Genomic DNA, 14,150 nt, shown 5'->3' with positions numbered 1-14,150 from the left:
AGGACAGAAGTGAGCCAAGCGAGGCATTCACCCAGGAGCAAAATTTAAGAGGGTGCCAAAACCTCAGCAATCAAGATAAATCTATTTTTTTTAATTTTTTATAGAGAAATGTCCATACACATACAGTCCAACTGTATTACACAATCAGTGACTCAGCATATCATCACATAGTTGTGTATTCTTCATCATGATCATATTTAGAACATTTGCATCACTCCAGAAGAAATAAAAAGAAAAAAAAACCTCATACATCCCATACCCCTTACCCCTCCCTCTCATTGACCCACAGTATTTCAATGTACACAGTTTTTACTCTTTATCTCCCCCTAGTATTTATTTATTATCTTTTTTTTTTTTTACTCATCTGTCCATATCTTGGATTAAACAAGCATCAGAAACAAGGTTTTCACAATCACACGGTCACATTGTAAAAGACTGTAAAATAGTTATACAGTCTTCTTCAAGAATCAAGGCTACTAGAACATAGTTCAGCAGTTTCAGACACTTCCCTTTAGCCACTCCAATACACCATAAACTAAAAAGGGATATCTATATAATGTATAAGAATAACCTCCAGGATAACTTCTCAACTCTCTTTGAAATCTCTCAGCCACTGAGACTTTATTTTGTCTCATTTCTCTCTTCTCCCTTTTGGTCAAGAAGGCTCTCTCAATCCCATGATGCCGGGTTCTGGCTAATCCTGGGAGTCCTGTCTCACGTTGCCAGGGAAATTTACACCTCTCAGGGTCATGACCCATGTAGGGGGGATGGGCAGTGAGTTCATCTGCTAACATGGCTTATAGCGAGAGAGGCCATGTCTGAGCCACAAAAGAGGCTCTTTTAGGCATAATTATCAGTAGGCTTAGCCTCTCCTTTGTAGGAATAAGCTTCATAGGGGTGAGCCCCAAGATTGGGGGCTCAGCCGATTAAATTGGTTGTCCACACTGCTTGTGAGAAAATCAGGAATTCCCCAGATGGGAAAGTTTAATATTTCCTCCTTTCTCCCTAGTCCCCAAGGAGACTTTGCAAATACTTTTTTATTCCATGCCCACATTACTCTGGCATGTATTAGGGAATCACACTAACCTGTATACAATAAGATCTCATACCCTATTCAAGATTCCATGTAATTACGGTGTGTGCTGGTTTGAAAGGATGTATGTCCCTTAGAAAAGCCATGTTTTAATCTAATCCCATTTCATAAAAGCAAAAGAATAATCCCTATTCAATATTGTATGTTTGAAACTGTAATCAGATCATCTCCCTGGAGATGTGATTTAATCGAGAGTGGTTGTTAAGCTAGATTAGGTGATGACATGTCTCCACCCATTTGGGTGGGTCTTGATTAGTTTACTGGAAACTGTTTTTTTTTTAGCTAATAATGTATTTATTGCAAATTCATCCAACAAAATCAAATAGTATTTTTAATATTACATCTGTTTTTTTATTATTAATTTTAAATTAAAAGAAAATTACAAGAAAGAAACACAAACATTTTTTAAACTTTTTTTATTAATTAAAAAAATTAACAAACAAAACATTTAGATATTCCATTCTACATATACAATCAGTAATTCTTAATATCATCACATAGTTGCATATGCATCATTTCTTAGTACATTTGCATCGATTTAAAAAAAGAAATAAAAAGACAACAGAAAAAGAAATAAAATGATAATAGAGAAAAAAAAGACTATACATACCATACCCCTTACCCCTCGCTTTCATTTACCACTAGCATTTCAAACTGAATTTATTTTAACATTTGTTCCCCCTATTATTTATTTTTATTCCATATGTTCTACTCTTCTGTTGATATAGTAGCTAAAAGGAGCATCAGACATAAGGTTTTCACATTCACAGAGTCTCATTGTGAAAGCTGTATCACTGTTCAATCATCATCAAGAAACATGGCTACTGGAACACAGCTCTACATTTTCAGGCAGTTCCCTCCAGCCTCCCCACTACGTCTTGAACAACAAGGTGATATCTACTTAATGCATAAGAATAACCTCCAGGATAACCTCTCGACTCTGTTTGGAATCTCTCAGCCATTGACACTTAGTCTCATTTTACTCGTCCCCCTTTTGGTCGAGAAGGTTTTCTCAATTCCTTGATGTTAATTCTCAGTTCATTCTAGGGTTTTTCTCAGTTCCTTGATGCTGAGTCTCCGCTCATTCCAGGATCTCTGTCCCACATTGCCAGGAAGGTCCACACCCCTGGGAGTCATGTCCCACGCAGAGAGGGGGTGGGTGGTGAGACTGCTCGCCGTGTTGGCTGGAGAAAGAGGCCACATCTGAGCAACAAAAGAGGCTCTCTTGGGGGTGACTCTTAGGCCTAAATTTTAAGTAGACTTGACCTATCCTTTGTGGGGTTAAGTTTCATATGAACAAACCGCAAGGTTGGGGGCTCAGCCTATAGCTTTGGTTGTCCACACTGCTTGTGAGAATATCAAGAATTCAACTTGAGGAACTTGAATTTCTCCCCATTCTCACCATTCCCTGAAGGGGGCTTTGCAAATAGTTTTCCACTCACTGATCAAATCACTCTGGGATTCATCGGGGCATCACTCTGGGCAAACCAACAAAATCTCATGTCCTACCGGAGATTCCAAGTACTTATGACATTCAATCAAACTATCTACATGAGTTATATTAGGAAATGCTCTAGTCAAAATCTAAATTTTGTAACAAATAAACATTTTTTGCTTTAGTCTCACACATAAGGTGACATTTTAAAGTATTAATTACCATCTATTTTTCAGCACCCTGCAATAATGACATTCCTTTGTTCTTCCTCATGCAAAAACATTTTTAAAATTTGACATTGTACATTTCACTATTATTATACACTCTAGGCATTCCTAGATTATACCATCTCGATCTTTAACATCTATCTTTCTTTCTGATTTCATTTATGTCCCCAGCCCTCTTCCCTCTATCATTCTTACATGCAACTTCATTCAGTGTTTTAACATAAATTATATTATAGTTAGGTAGTATTGTGCTGTCCATTTCTGAGTTTTTGTATCCGGTCCTGTTGCACAGTCTGTATCCCTTCAGCTCCAATTACCCAATATCTTACCCTGTTTCTAACTCCTGATGGTCTTGAAACACAAACATTCTTAACATATGCTCGTTCCGTTCTACATGTATAATCAGTTTACTGGAATATTATAAAACAGGAAACATTTTGGAGAATGGAAGATTCGGAGAGAGCAGAGAATGCTGCAGCACCATGAAGCAGAGAGTCCACAGCCAGTGACTTTTGGAGATGAAGAAGGAAACGCCTTCCAGGGAGCTTCATGAAACAGGAAGCCAGGAGAGAAAGCTAACGGATGAAGCCATGTTCGCCATGTGCCCTTTCAGCCGAGAGAGAAACTGTGACTGTGCTCACCATGTGCCTTCTCACTTGAGAGAGAAACCCTGAACTTCATTGGCCTTCTTGAAGCAAGTATTGGACATTTCTATAGACTTGTTTTAATTGGGACATTGTCTTGACCTTAGAAGTGTAAACTAGCAACTTATTAAATTCCCCTTTTTAAAAGCCATTCCGTTTCTGGTATATTGTATTCTGGCAGCTAGCAAACTAAAACACGGGTGTTCAAGTAAACTGACCAAATTAAATTAGATAGTGTGCTACCCAAAATATAAATTTTGCACCAAACAAACATCCCTCCCTTTGCTCTTGCACAGAGGTTGAAGTTTGAAGGATAAATAATATTTTAATGCACTCTTTTAAAATCAAAGTCAGTGTAAAAAAAAAAAAGCTATGATGAGAAAATAATCAAAATCTTAAATAAAGGAAGAATCAGTTACAAGGCCATGTTGGCACCTAAATCAAAAAAGAAAAATCAGGAGCACTGATTCTGTCTTTATTTGAATTTGAATTGTTTGCATGATTTCCACCCCCCCCCCCCACTCCTGCTTGGGCAGGCACTGGGAATTGAACCCGGGTCTCTGGCATGGCAGGTGAGAACTCTGTAACTGCTCCACCATCGCCCACCCGGTTTGCATGGATTTTGAGTAAAAGAAAAAAAATACGTATTGCATTAAAAGAATGTGGATCTTGAACTTTTTGGAATGCCTTTAAGTTTTGCACCTCAGACAGATACCTCACTCGCCTCACCTTAAATCCAGTTTATTCTGAGTTCTAAATATATCAACACATTTAATCCCCACATAAGCCCAGGCCATTAGAATCCACATTGCTCAGTAAGTGCCCTGAGGCCCAGAGAGTGTAAGCCCCAGGCCCAAGGTCACATAAGTGTCAGAAGTTCAAGTCCAGGCCATCCCCCTCCCTTTGACTCAGCGATGTCTTCTGAAGATGGGGGAAACCAAAGCCAAAACCAGGTAACTCGGGAGGAAACCAGTCCCCAGGGGGGTGGAGGAGTGCCAGGAAAGCAGGTGGGAAGTGAGCTCTGAGTGATTAGATCATCTGAGATGACAGGGAAGAAGCAGTGAATCCAGGTGAATCCATTCAAGAGGTCTGGGGAGAAACAAAACCCGGGTTTCCCACCATCCGTGCAGTTGGGGGCAGTGTCTACATTTCAACCAATATGAAATCCAGACAGAAAAGACTAGAGCCTCTTAAAGTATAAAAACAAATCCACCACCCAAGATGATCAGAGGTTAACATCTAGTCGTATTGGCTTGTTTCACTTGAGGGTTATTTTAAAATACAAAAGACCTGAAACACACCCGACCAGACAGGAAAGGAAAAGACTGACAGTCCCAAGAACCGGAGAGGCTGTGGAGCAGCCACAACTCTCACCCATGGCTGATGGGAGGGATCATGGCAAAAGCCACTTTGGACAGTAGTTTGACAGTTTCTACAAGATGACCCAGTGTTTCCCAACCTTGGCAACCCTCAACATTTGGCGCCACCTCATTCTCTGTTGTGGGGGGCTGCCCTGTGTCCCAGAGGATTTCCAGAAGCATCTGGGTCTTAACCCACTAGATACCAATTAGCACCGGCCCAGTCTTGATAACCCAAAATATCTCTAGACATTGGTCCTCAGCCCCCACTACTCTCTGGGTTTGGGGAGGGGGTAAAACCATTCCTGGGATGAGTCAGCTGGATTCAACGACACCTACAGCGTGTCTGAACAATTCTTCTAGGTAAGTAGAGACTCAGCAGTCCAGAAAATGCTTTTTGCCCAAATGAAGACACAAGCAATGAGTATTCTTTGCTCGTAATGACCCCAAGTTGGAAATAACCCAAATATCCATCAACAAGGGAATGGATAAAGAAACTGCTTTATTCAGAAATTTTTTAAAAAGGAACCAATTATCAATACATGCTACAATATGGAGAAATCTCAAAAACACTGTGTTCCTTATGATTGCACTAAAAACTACCAAATTGAACATTTTCAAAGGCTGGGTTTTATCATCCCTGAATTATGTATCTCCATAGAAAACACACATTTATGGAGCAAAAGAAGACAGGTACCAAAGAGTACATACACATGATTCCCATGTGGCATGAACTTCAAGAACAGGCATGATGAATCACTGGTGATGGAACCCAGAGGGGGTGGCCTGGGAAGGTGCATCAATGAAGTTCAGTTTGGGCTGGATGGTGGTGGTTACAGGAGTGTCATGATGGTTAAGTTTATTTGTCAACTTGGCTGTGTTATGGTGTCCAGTTGTTTGACCAAGCAAGCTCTGGTCTGATTGTTATTGGGAGAATATTTCCTGGATTTCAATCATCAGTCAGTTGACTGCATCTACAGCTGATTGCATTTACAATCAACAAAAGAGATGACCTTCAGCAATGAGAGAAGTCTTGTCCAATCAGTTAGAGGCCTTAAAAGGAGAATAAGGATTTCAGCCCAGTCAGAAAGAATACTTGCCATCTCTACTTCAGCCAGCCAGCTTCTCCTGGGGAATTCATCAAAATCTTCATCGGAGTTCTCAGCTTGTGTCCTTCTGTATGGAATTTGGATTTGTCCAACTCCATGGTTGCATAAACCAATTCCTATACTAAATTTCATAATATTTACATTACATATATACATATTTTGGCTGTTTCCCTAAAGAACCCTGACTAATGCAGGTGTACACACATATAAAAATTAATCGAGCCATAGCCTGGAAGGTCTGTGACTTTATCAAAGCAGAAAAGACTGTTTCTTTATCAGAATAATTAGCAGTGAAAGAAATAAAACATTACAGTTAAAGTTGAAGTCATCCCTGTTCATCCCATCTCAAGCCACCCCCCATCCCAGAGACAACATCCCAAGTAAAATGATACTGAATGATTAGAACCCCTGCTCTGTGCTTTTCAAGAATTAAAGCTTCCCCTCAAACCTGTAGGGTAGGTGTCACTCTCATCATCCCCCCCCTTTAACCTTTTTAAATTTTGAAATATTAACATCCATACAAAAAAGCAATAAATTTCCAAGTACTTTTTTTTTTTTGCATGGGCGGGCACCAGGAATCGAACCCGGGTCTCCGGCATGGCAGGTGAGAACTCTGCCTGCTGAGCCATCATGGTCCGCCCTCCAAATACATTTTAACAGGTAGTAATAGAACAGATTTTTAAAAAATTTATTTATTAATTTAAAAAAATTAACAAATGAAATAAAAATTTACATAATCAGTAATTTACAATATCATCACTTAGCTGCATATTCATAATTTCTTAGAACATTTGCTTCCATTCAGAAAAAGAAATAAAAAGACAATAGAAAAAGACATAAAACGAAAACAGAAAAAAGAACAAAAAAAAAGATTATACCTACCATACCCCTTACCCCTTGCTTTCACTGATCACTAGCATTTCAAACTAAATTTATTTTAACATTTGTTCCCCCTATTATTTATTTTTATTCCATATATTCTACTCGTCTGTTGACAAGGTAGATAAAAGGAGCATCAGACACAAGGTTTTCACAATCTCACAGTCACATTGTGAAAGCTATATCATTATACAATCATCTTCAAGAAACATGGCTACTGGAACACACCTGTATAATTTCAGGTAGTTCCCTCCAGCCTTTCCCTTACATCTTGAATAACAAGGTGATATGTACTCAATGCGTAAGAATAACCTCCAGGATAACCTCTCGACTGTTTGGAATCTCTCAGCCATTGACACTTTATCTCATTTCACTCTTTCCCCTTTTGGTCAAGAAGTTTTTCTCAATCCCTTGATGCTCGGTTTCAGCTCATTCTAGGGTTTTTCTCAATCCCTTGATGCTGAGTCTCAGCTCATTCTAGGATTTCTGTCCCACGTTGCCAGGAAGGTCCACACCCCTGGGAGTCATGTCCCACGTAGACAGGGGAGGGTGGTGAGGTTGCTTGTTGTGCTGGCTGGAGAAAGAGGCCACATTTGAGCAACAAAAGAGGCTCTCTTGGGGGTGACTCTTAGGCCTAAATTTTAAGTAGACTTGACCTATCCTTTGTGGGGTTAAGTTTCATATGAACAAACCGCAAGACTGGGGGCTCAGCCTATAGCTTTGGTTGTCCACACTGCTTGTGAGAATATCAAGAATTCAACTTGGGGAACTTGAATTTCTCCCCATTCTCACCATTCCCTGAAGGGGGCTTTGCAAATAGTTTTCCACTCACTGATCGAATCACTCTGGGATTTATCAGGGCATCACTCTGGGCAAACGAACAAAATCTCATGTCCTACCTGAGATTCCAAGTACTTATGGTGTTTGTGGTAGTTAGATTCAGTTGTCAACTTGGCCAGGTGAGAGCACCTAGTTCTGTTGCTGTGGACATGAGCCAATGGTAGGTGAATCTCATCTGTTGCTAATTACATCTGCAGTCGGCTAGGAGGCGTGTCTGCTGTAATGAGTGACGTTTAACTTAATTGGCTTGTGCTTAAATGAGAGAACGCAATGTAGCACAGTCTAAGCAGCTCAGCATTCCTCATCTCAGCACTCGCAGCTCAGCCTGGGCCCTTGGAGATGCAGAAAGAAGTCACCCCGGGGAAAGTTGTTGGAACCCAGGGGCCTGGAGAGAAGACCAGCAGAGACCATCCTGTGCCTTCCACGTAAGAAAGAACCTCAGTGGAAAGTTAGCTGCCTTTCCTCTGAAGAACCAACAAAATAAATCCCTTTTATTAAAAGCCAATCCGTCTCTGGTGTGTTGCATTCCAGCAGCTAGCAAACTAGAACAGTGTTCAATCAAACTATCTACATAAGTTATATTAGGAAATCCACTAGTCAAAGTATAAATTTTGTATCAAATAATTAGAGCAGATTTTAAGGTTAGGTGTGAGTTACAGTTCCATGATTTTCTGATTTTTTGTTCTAGCTGCTCCAAGACACTGGAGACCAAAAGAAATATCAATGTAATGATTCAGCAGTCATACTCATTTGTTAAATCCTATCTTCTCTGTTATACTCCTCCTCTTTAAATAACATGTATACCTAAAAGCAATAAATTTCAAAGTACATCGAAACAATTAGTTGTAGAATAGATTTCAGAGTTTGTCATGGGTTACAATTCCACGATTTTAGGTTTTTATTTATAGCTGCTCTAAGGTACTGGAGGCTAAAAGAAATATGGGTTTAATGATTCATCAGTCATACTCATCTGTTAAACCCTACCTTCTCTGTATAACTCCACCATCACCTTTGATCTTTCTCTCACTCTTTAGAGGTATTTGGGCTATGCCCTTTCTAACTTTTTCATGTTGGAAGGGGCTGTCGATAATATGGGGTAGGGAGATGAAACGAGTTGATGTTCTGGAGAGGCTGAGCCCTCTGTGTTTCAGAACTTATCTGGTCCAGGGACCCATCTGGAGGTTGTAACTTTTGGAAAACTACACTAGCACATGGAACCTTTGTGGAATCTTATGTAATGCCACAAGTATTCTTTAGGATTGAGCAGGAATGGTTTTGGTTGAGGTTTGGCAAGTTATGGTAGGTAGCAATATCTAACTGAAGCTCGTGTAAGAGTGACCTCCAGAGTAGCCTCTTGACTATTTGAACTCTCTCAGCCACTGATATACTTACTTGCTACACTTTTTTTCCTCTTTTGATTAGGATGGCATTGTTAATCCCATGGTGCCAGGGCCAAGCTCATCCCTGGGAGTCCTCTCCTACACTGCCAGGGAGACCCTCTCCCCTGGATATCATGTCCCACATAGGGGGAGGACAATGGTTTCACTTGCATAGTTGGGCTTAGAGAGAGAGAAGCCACATCTGAGCAACAAAAGAGGTCCCCCAGAAGTAACTCTTAGGCATACCTATAGGTAGGCTAAACTTCTCCACTACACACATAAACTTCACAAGAGCAAGCTTCAAGATCAAAGGTTTGGCCTATTGATTTGGGTGTCCCTACTATTTGGCACTGTATCTGACATTTCCCCAGTGGTAAAGTTTAATAGTTCCATAATTTTTCTCCCATCCCTCAAGGGACTTTGCCAATACTTTTTGATTATCTGCTTAATATACTCTGGGATGTATCTGGGCATTACATTAAGCTATGCAGGATTAAAGGCTCTTATTCTTATTCTGGGCTCCTTGTGTTTGGATTGTTTAAATTATCTATGCAGATAAGTTGAGTTAGATTGTGTGCTACGAAAACCTAGGTTCTAGATATAAAACTTTCTTCCTTTGGTCTCAAAGAGTAGGTAAAGTTCTAAAATACAAGCAATGCCTTCCTTACCCCTGTATTCTGAATTATCTTAATCCTGACCCAATCGGCGTCATTCTTATCTCTAAATAACAGGTTATACATACATAAAACAGCCCCTAAAAATCCAGAAATAACAAAATAAGTGTGACTGCTATAAGAGCTTACAGTCTAGGCCCCAGTTTTCTTATAAGTATTTTCTAAATGAGATCATACAATATTTGTTCTTTTGTTTCTGGCTTATTTTGCCTCACCAAATGTCCCACAGCTTCATTCACAATGTTGCATGCTACACCACTTCATTCCTTTTCATAGCAGCTCGGTGTTTGATCATATGTTTACACCATTACTGGCCACTCTACTTCACAATCAGGGAGGTAACATGTTTTTATAAACTAGATACATAGTTTCACTTTCAGTTTTGAGTAATTGATTGTAAACTGTGGGTAGTGTTTCTACTTGCTTATAAAATGTAAAAACTGTTTCAACTTGTTCTGCAGCCAGCTCCCCAACATTATTTTTGTTTGTTTTTTTGGCAGGTTTTATAGAGATATATTCATTTATCATATATTCTGTCCAAATTATATAATCAACATCTCACAGCACCATCACTTAGTTGTGCAATCATCATCATACTCAGACCATTTTCATTACTCCAACAACAAAATTATCAGATAGGCACACACATAAAAAGAAAACCACAAACACCCCATATGCCTTATCTCTCCCGATTATTGACACTTAGTATTGGGGTGGTACACAACTTATTGTCCATGAAAGAATTTAAGGTATTACTGTTAACTATAGTCCATAATTTGCAATAGGTATTTTCCCCCTATTATTAACTCTTTGCACCAGTGTCATACATTTGTATGTGCAGGTAGTATTTTTATTTATTTATTTTTTGGTTTTTTTTAGGTAGTATTTATAAACTTGCAGTGTTAACTGGTGACATATATGACTCTAAACATCCCTTTTAACCCTCAGCGTTTTTTGAGATAGCCTTGTTGATACTCAGCTCCATTCTTCTGGCTTTAGATAAATCTGCCCTGGTTTCTTTCCTTTCCTTTCTTCCTGTTTTATTTCTTTACTTTTTATTGCAGCAATGTATGTGCAGTGCAGAATTTCCCTCTTGGACCATTTTCAGCTGCACAGTCCCACTGACCTGTTCGTTATACAGACTGTGTCATGCCACCCTCACTAACACCCATTGCCAAAACTTCGCCATCCCCTCAAACAGAAACTTTGCACCCATTAAGCAGTAACTCCTCATTCCCCTGCTACCCCCATGTCTTTCTCTGGTCGCTGTTAGTGGACACTTGGTTTCCAAACAGCCTTCTTCTGAGAAACACAATCCTCACTTAGAGCCATCAGTGGCTCCCACTTGCCCTAGGGGTCAAATCTGAAATCCTTGGAGCTGCTGTAACCCCGTGCCCACCATCCGTAGCAACCAGAGCATGCTACCCTACTCCCATGCCCCCCACCCCCAGACACCAAACATGCCAGCTGCCCCCTATGAGATGCCCGGTTGGTTTATCTATCCATTCATCCAGCAGTTATTTATTGAGCACCTTTTGCATGCCAAACCCTGTTCTAGGAACTGGTGACCCAGAAGTAATGAACCCTATCTTCAGGGAGCAGACATCCTTGTGGGGGAGAGAGACAAGAAACAAAACAGTGGAGTAAAATTTAATGACAATCTGCAAGGAAGAAAAATCAAGCTGTGGGAGGGGATAGAGTGTGGTAGGGATGGGGCAAGGTCTTTTTTAAGTGGAAGTGCAATCAGGGAACACTTCTTGGAGGAGGTGACATCTGAGAAAAGATGGGAATGAAGTGAAGAAGAGCATGCCAAGGTGAGAAGCAAAAGGAGTGGGGAAAGCCAGTGCAAAGGCCCTGGGGCTGGAAGACCGGATTACTTGAAGAGCAGAAGGCAGGTGAGCAACTCGGCAGGTGAACTCATTGCCCTCCCCTCCTACACAGAACATGACTCCCAGAGGTGTAAATCTTCCTAGCAGCCTGGGCCATGACTCCCGGGAATGAGCCAGGACCCGGCATCATGGGATTGAGAAAGTCTTCTTGACCAAAAGTGGGAAGAGAGAAGGGAGAAGAGTGAAATTAGACAAAATAAAGTCTCAGTGGCTGAGAGATTTCATACAGTGTTTCAAACAGAAGTTATCCTGGAGGTTATTCTTATGTATTATATAGATATCCCTTTTTAGTTTATGGTATATTGGAGTGGCTAGGGGATACCTGAAACTGTTGAACTGAATTTCAGTAGCCTTGATTCTTGAAGATGATCTAACTATATAGCTTTTGTGATGTGACTGTGTGATTGTGAAAACCCTGTGGTTGACTCTCCCTTTATCCAGGGTATAGACAGATGAATTAAAACACACAGACACACACAACAATAGGGTGAGAGGATAAGGGGTTAAAAAAATGAATTGGGTAGATTGCAAAACTAGTGGTCAATGAGAGGGAGGGGTAAAGGGTATGGGGATGTATTTTTTTTTCTTTTTATTTCTTTTTCTGGAGTGATGCAACATTCTAAAAATGATCATAATGATGAATACACAATATGTGATGATAATTGTGAGCCATTGATTATATATTTTGGATGAACTGTGTGGTTCATGAAGATAGCTCAATAAAAAAATATTTAAAAATAAAAAGAAGGCAGGCAGATTAGTGTGGCAGAAGAGGGGTGAGGAGGGTGGGAAAGGGGGAGGCCAGACAGGTGGGCAGAGGCTGGTCCAGGACCAGCTTTACAGGCCAGGTAAGAGATGAGTTTTTCCTAAAGCACTGTGGAGCCAGGGGAGGGTTTCCCAGCAGGGAGGAGAGATGGGGTGTGATTTAAGCTTTCCAAGGCCCCAGAGCAAATGGTAGAGGGGAGAGCACAGTTCTTGTATATTGTCGAGGTTGTATGTTAGTCGTCCATCTCCCTGTTTTTACACCCACAGTGCTGTTCCATTTCCAGCACCAGCAAAGCCCCCAGGGGGCACCGATAAATGTTCACTGAGTAAATGAACACCGGGAGGTTAGAGTGAGAATCTGGCAAGGCTCCCCAGCTGCATCTGCGGAGGCCGCCTGGAAGCTGGCAGGCGGGAGAGGCCCATCCCTGGAAAAGTCCGTTCCTGCCAGCCCAGTCCCAGAGTCCCAGCTAAAAGGGCTCAGTCTGCCTCATGCTCCCCATCTGTGAAATGGGTCACCTGAAAACTTAGAGAGAGAAGTCACGTCCTTCTGGTCATAGACGGCAATCAGCCCGGCACTGTTATCCAGGCGAGAGGCTTCTCTTTGGGCTTTTTTTCCTCTGCAAATTGGGAGCAAAAGACAAGCTGTTAGGGTTTTAATTCAATCAACAAAAGGAGGAGGCCACCGTGGCTGGAGCAGGGTGAGCGAGAGGGGAAGCCAGAGGGTCAGGGAGGTGACGGCGGCTGGAAGGACTTAACTTTTGCTCCGGGGGAGGTGGGAGCTATGGAGGGTTCTGGGCAGAGGAGGGGGCCTGACCTGACTCAGATGTCCCTGCGCAGGCTCTCTGGTCTCTGTGGGGAGAAACAGGGAGCAGCCGCGGAGCGCAGAGAACTGGGAGGCGGCGACTGCTCTGGTCCAGGTGAGCGAATGGCCAGGTGGGGGCGGTGGAAGGGGAGAGGAATGGACAGCTCCTGGCTGGGTCTCACTCGCCTCCTCCTTCCCTTCCTCCCTCTGTTTAAATCCCCGGAGAGTGGCCCGAAGGAGCAAACCCTGCGCCTGGGTTTCTGGGACCACGCAAGCCGAGCCGAGCCACGTGTAACCGAGGCGCCCGCAGCCCTGAGCGTTGCGGCTGGTCCCGGGAGGTCGCAGCACGCGCAGGCACCGCCTCCAGGGAGCTCTCCAGGCTCGGAGCCCGGGGGACGGCCGTTTGACTCTATCACCGGGTTTCCAAGGGATTGAGGGGGTCCGGAGGCCGCCGCGAGCCCAGCTTGCTGCACTCTCGGGAGACCGGGCCGCGCGAGAGAAGTTTCCGTCCTGCCTCCGCCGCATTTATGGAGCGCCCCCTAGATGCAGCAGCTCCCGAAGAAGAGACTGCCCCCCATTTTGCAGCGGGGAAACTGAGGCTCGGCGCTGCCCGGGGATCCACAGGGCCCGCTGCAGGTCAGCGGCCGAGTTGGGATTCCCACCCCTTTTAAAGAGTGACAACGACCGTGACATAAAAAAACGACGGCAGCTCACATGTACTGAGCGCTGGCTGTGCGCGCGGCACCGCTGTCAGCACTTCGCTGTCCACTCTGGGGTTTAATGTCTCCAACCCTCGAGGGGTGGGTCCCTCCTTCCCGTCTCCCCCTGGAGGCGCTCTTAGGGGCTCGTGGCGTCCGCCAAGGCCTGGGGCCTCGGGACTGGAAACCAGCCCCGTCCCCAGACGACGGGGACGCTCCCGTGCCCTGGAAGCCAGCGCGTCTAATCCTGGGTTCAGGAGGCCTGACTTCGCCATCGGAGGAGGGTCGGGGTGCCCCGGGGGCGCCCAAAGCCCTGCGCCCCTCCCCGCTTTAACGTGGCTCCTTCTTTCCTTGGGGC

The 14,150-nt window shown here is 42.9% G+C and overlaps 1 long non-coding RNA gene across 1 annotated transcript; it reads right to left on the bottom strand.

Annotated features, from left to right (window-relative positions):
- Nucleotides 1-5,239: 5,239 nt before the first annotated feature.
- On the bottom strand, nucleotides 5,240-14,143 carry LOC143650605 (uncharacterized). Its single transcript, XR_013159620.1, has 3 exons — nucleotides 13,107-14,143; nucleotides 7,645-12,909; nucleotides 5,240-7,319 (listed from the first exon to the last, which is right to left on the bottom strand). It is a non-coding gene; the product is annotated as an uncharacterized LOC143650605 (long non-coding RNA).
- Nucleotides 14,144-14,150: the final 7 nt, after the last annotated feature.

The sequence above is a fragment of the Tamandua tetradactyla genome, chromosome 11 (genome assembly GCF_023851605.1).
Source record: "Tamandua tetradactyla isolate mTamTet1 chromosome 11, mTamTet1.pri, whole genome shotgun sequence".
Taxonomy (NCBI): Eukaryota; Metazoa; Chordata; class Mammalia; order Pilosa; family Myrmecophagidae; genus Tamandua; species Tamandua tetradactyla.
The sequence above is the reverse complement of the archived record's forward strand: the minus strand, read 5'-3'. Positions and strand labels throughout refer to the sequence as shown.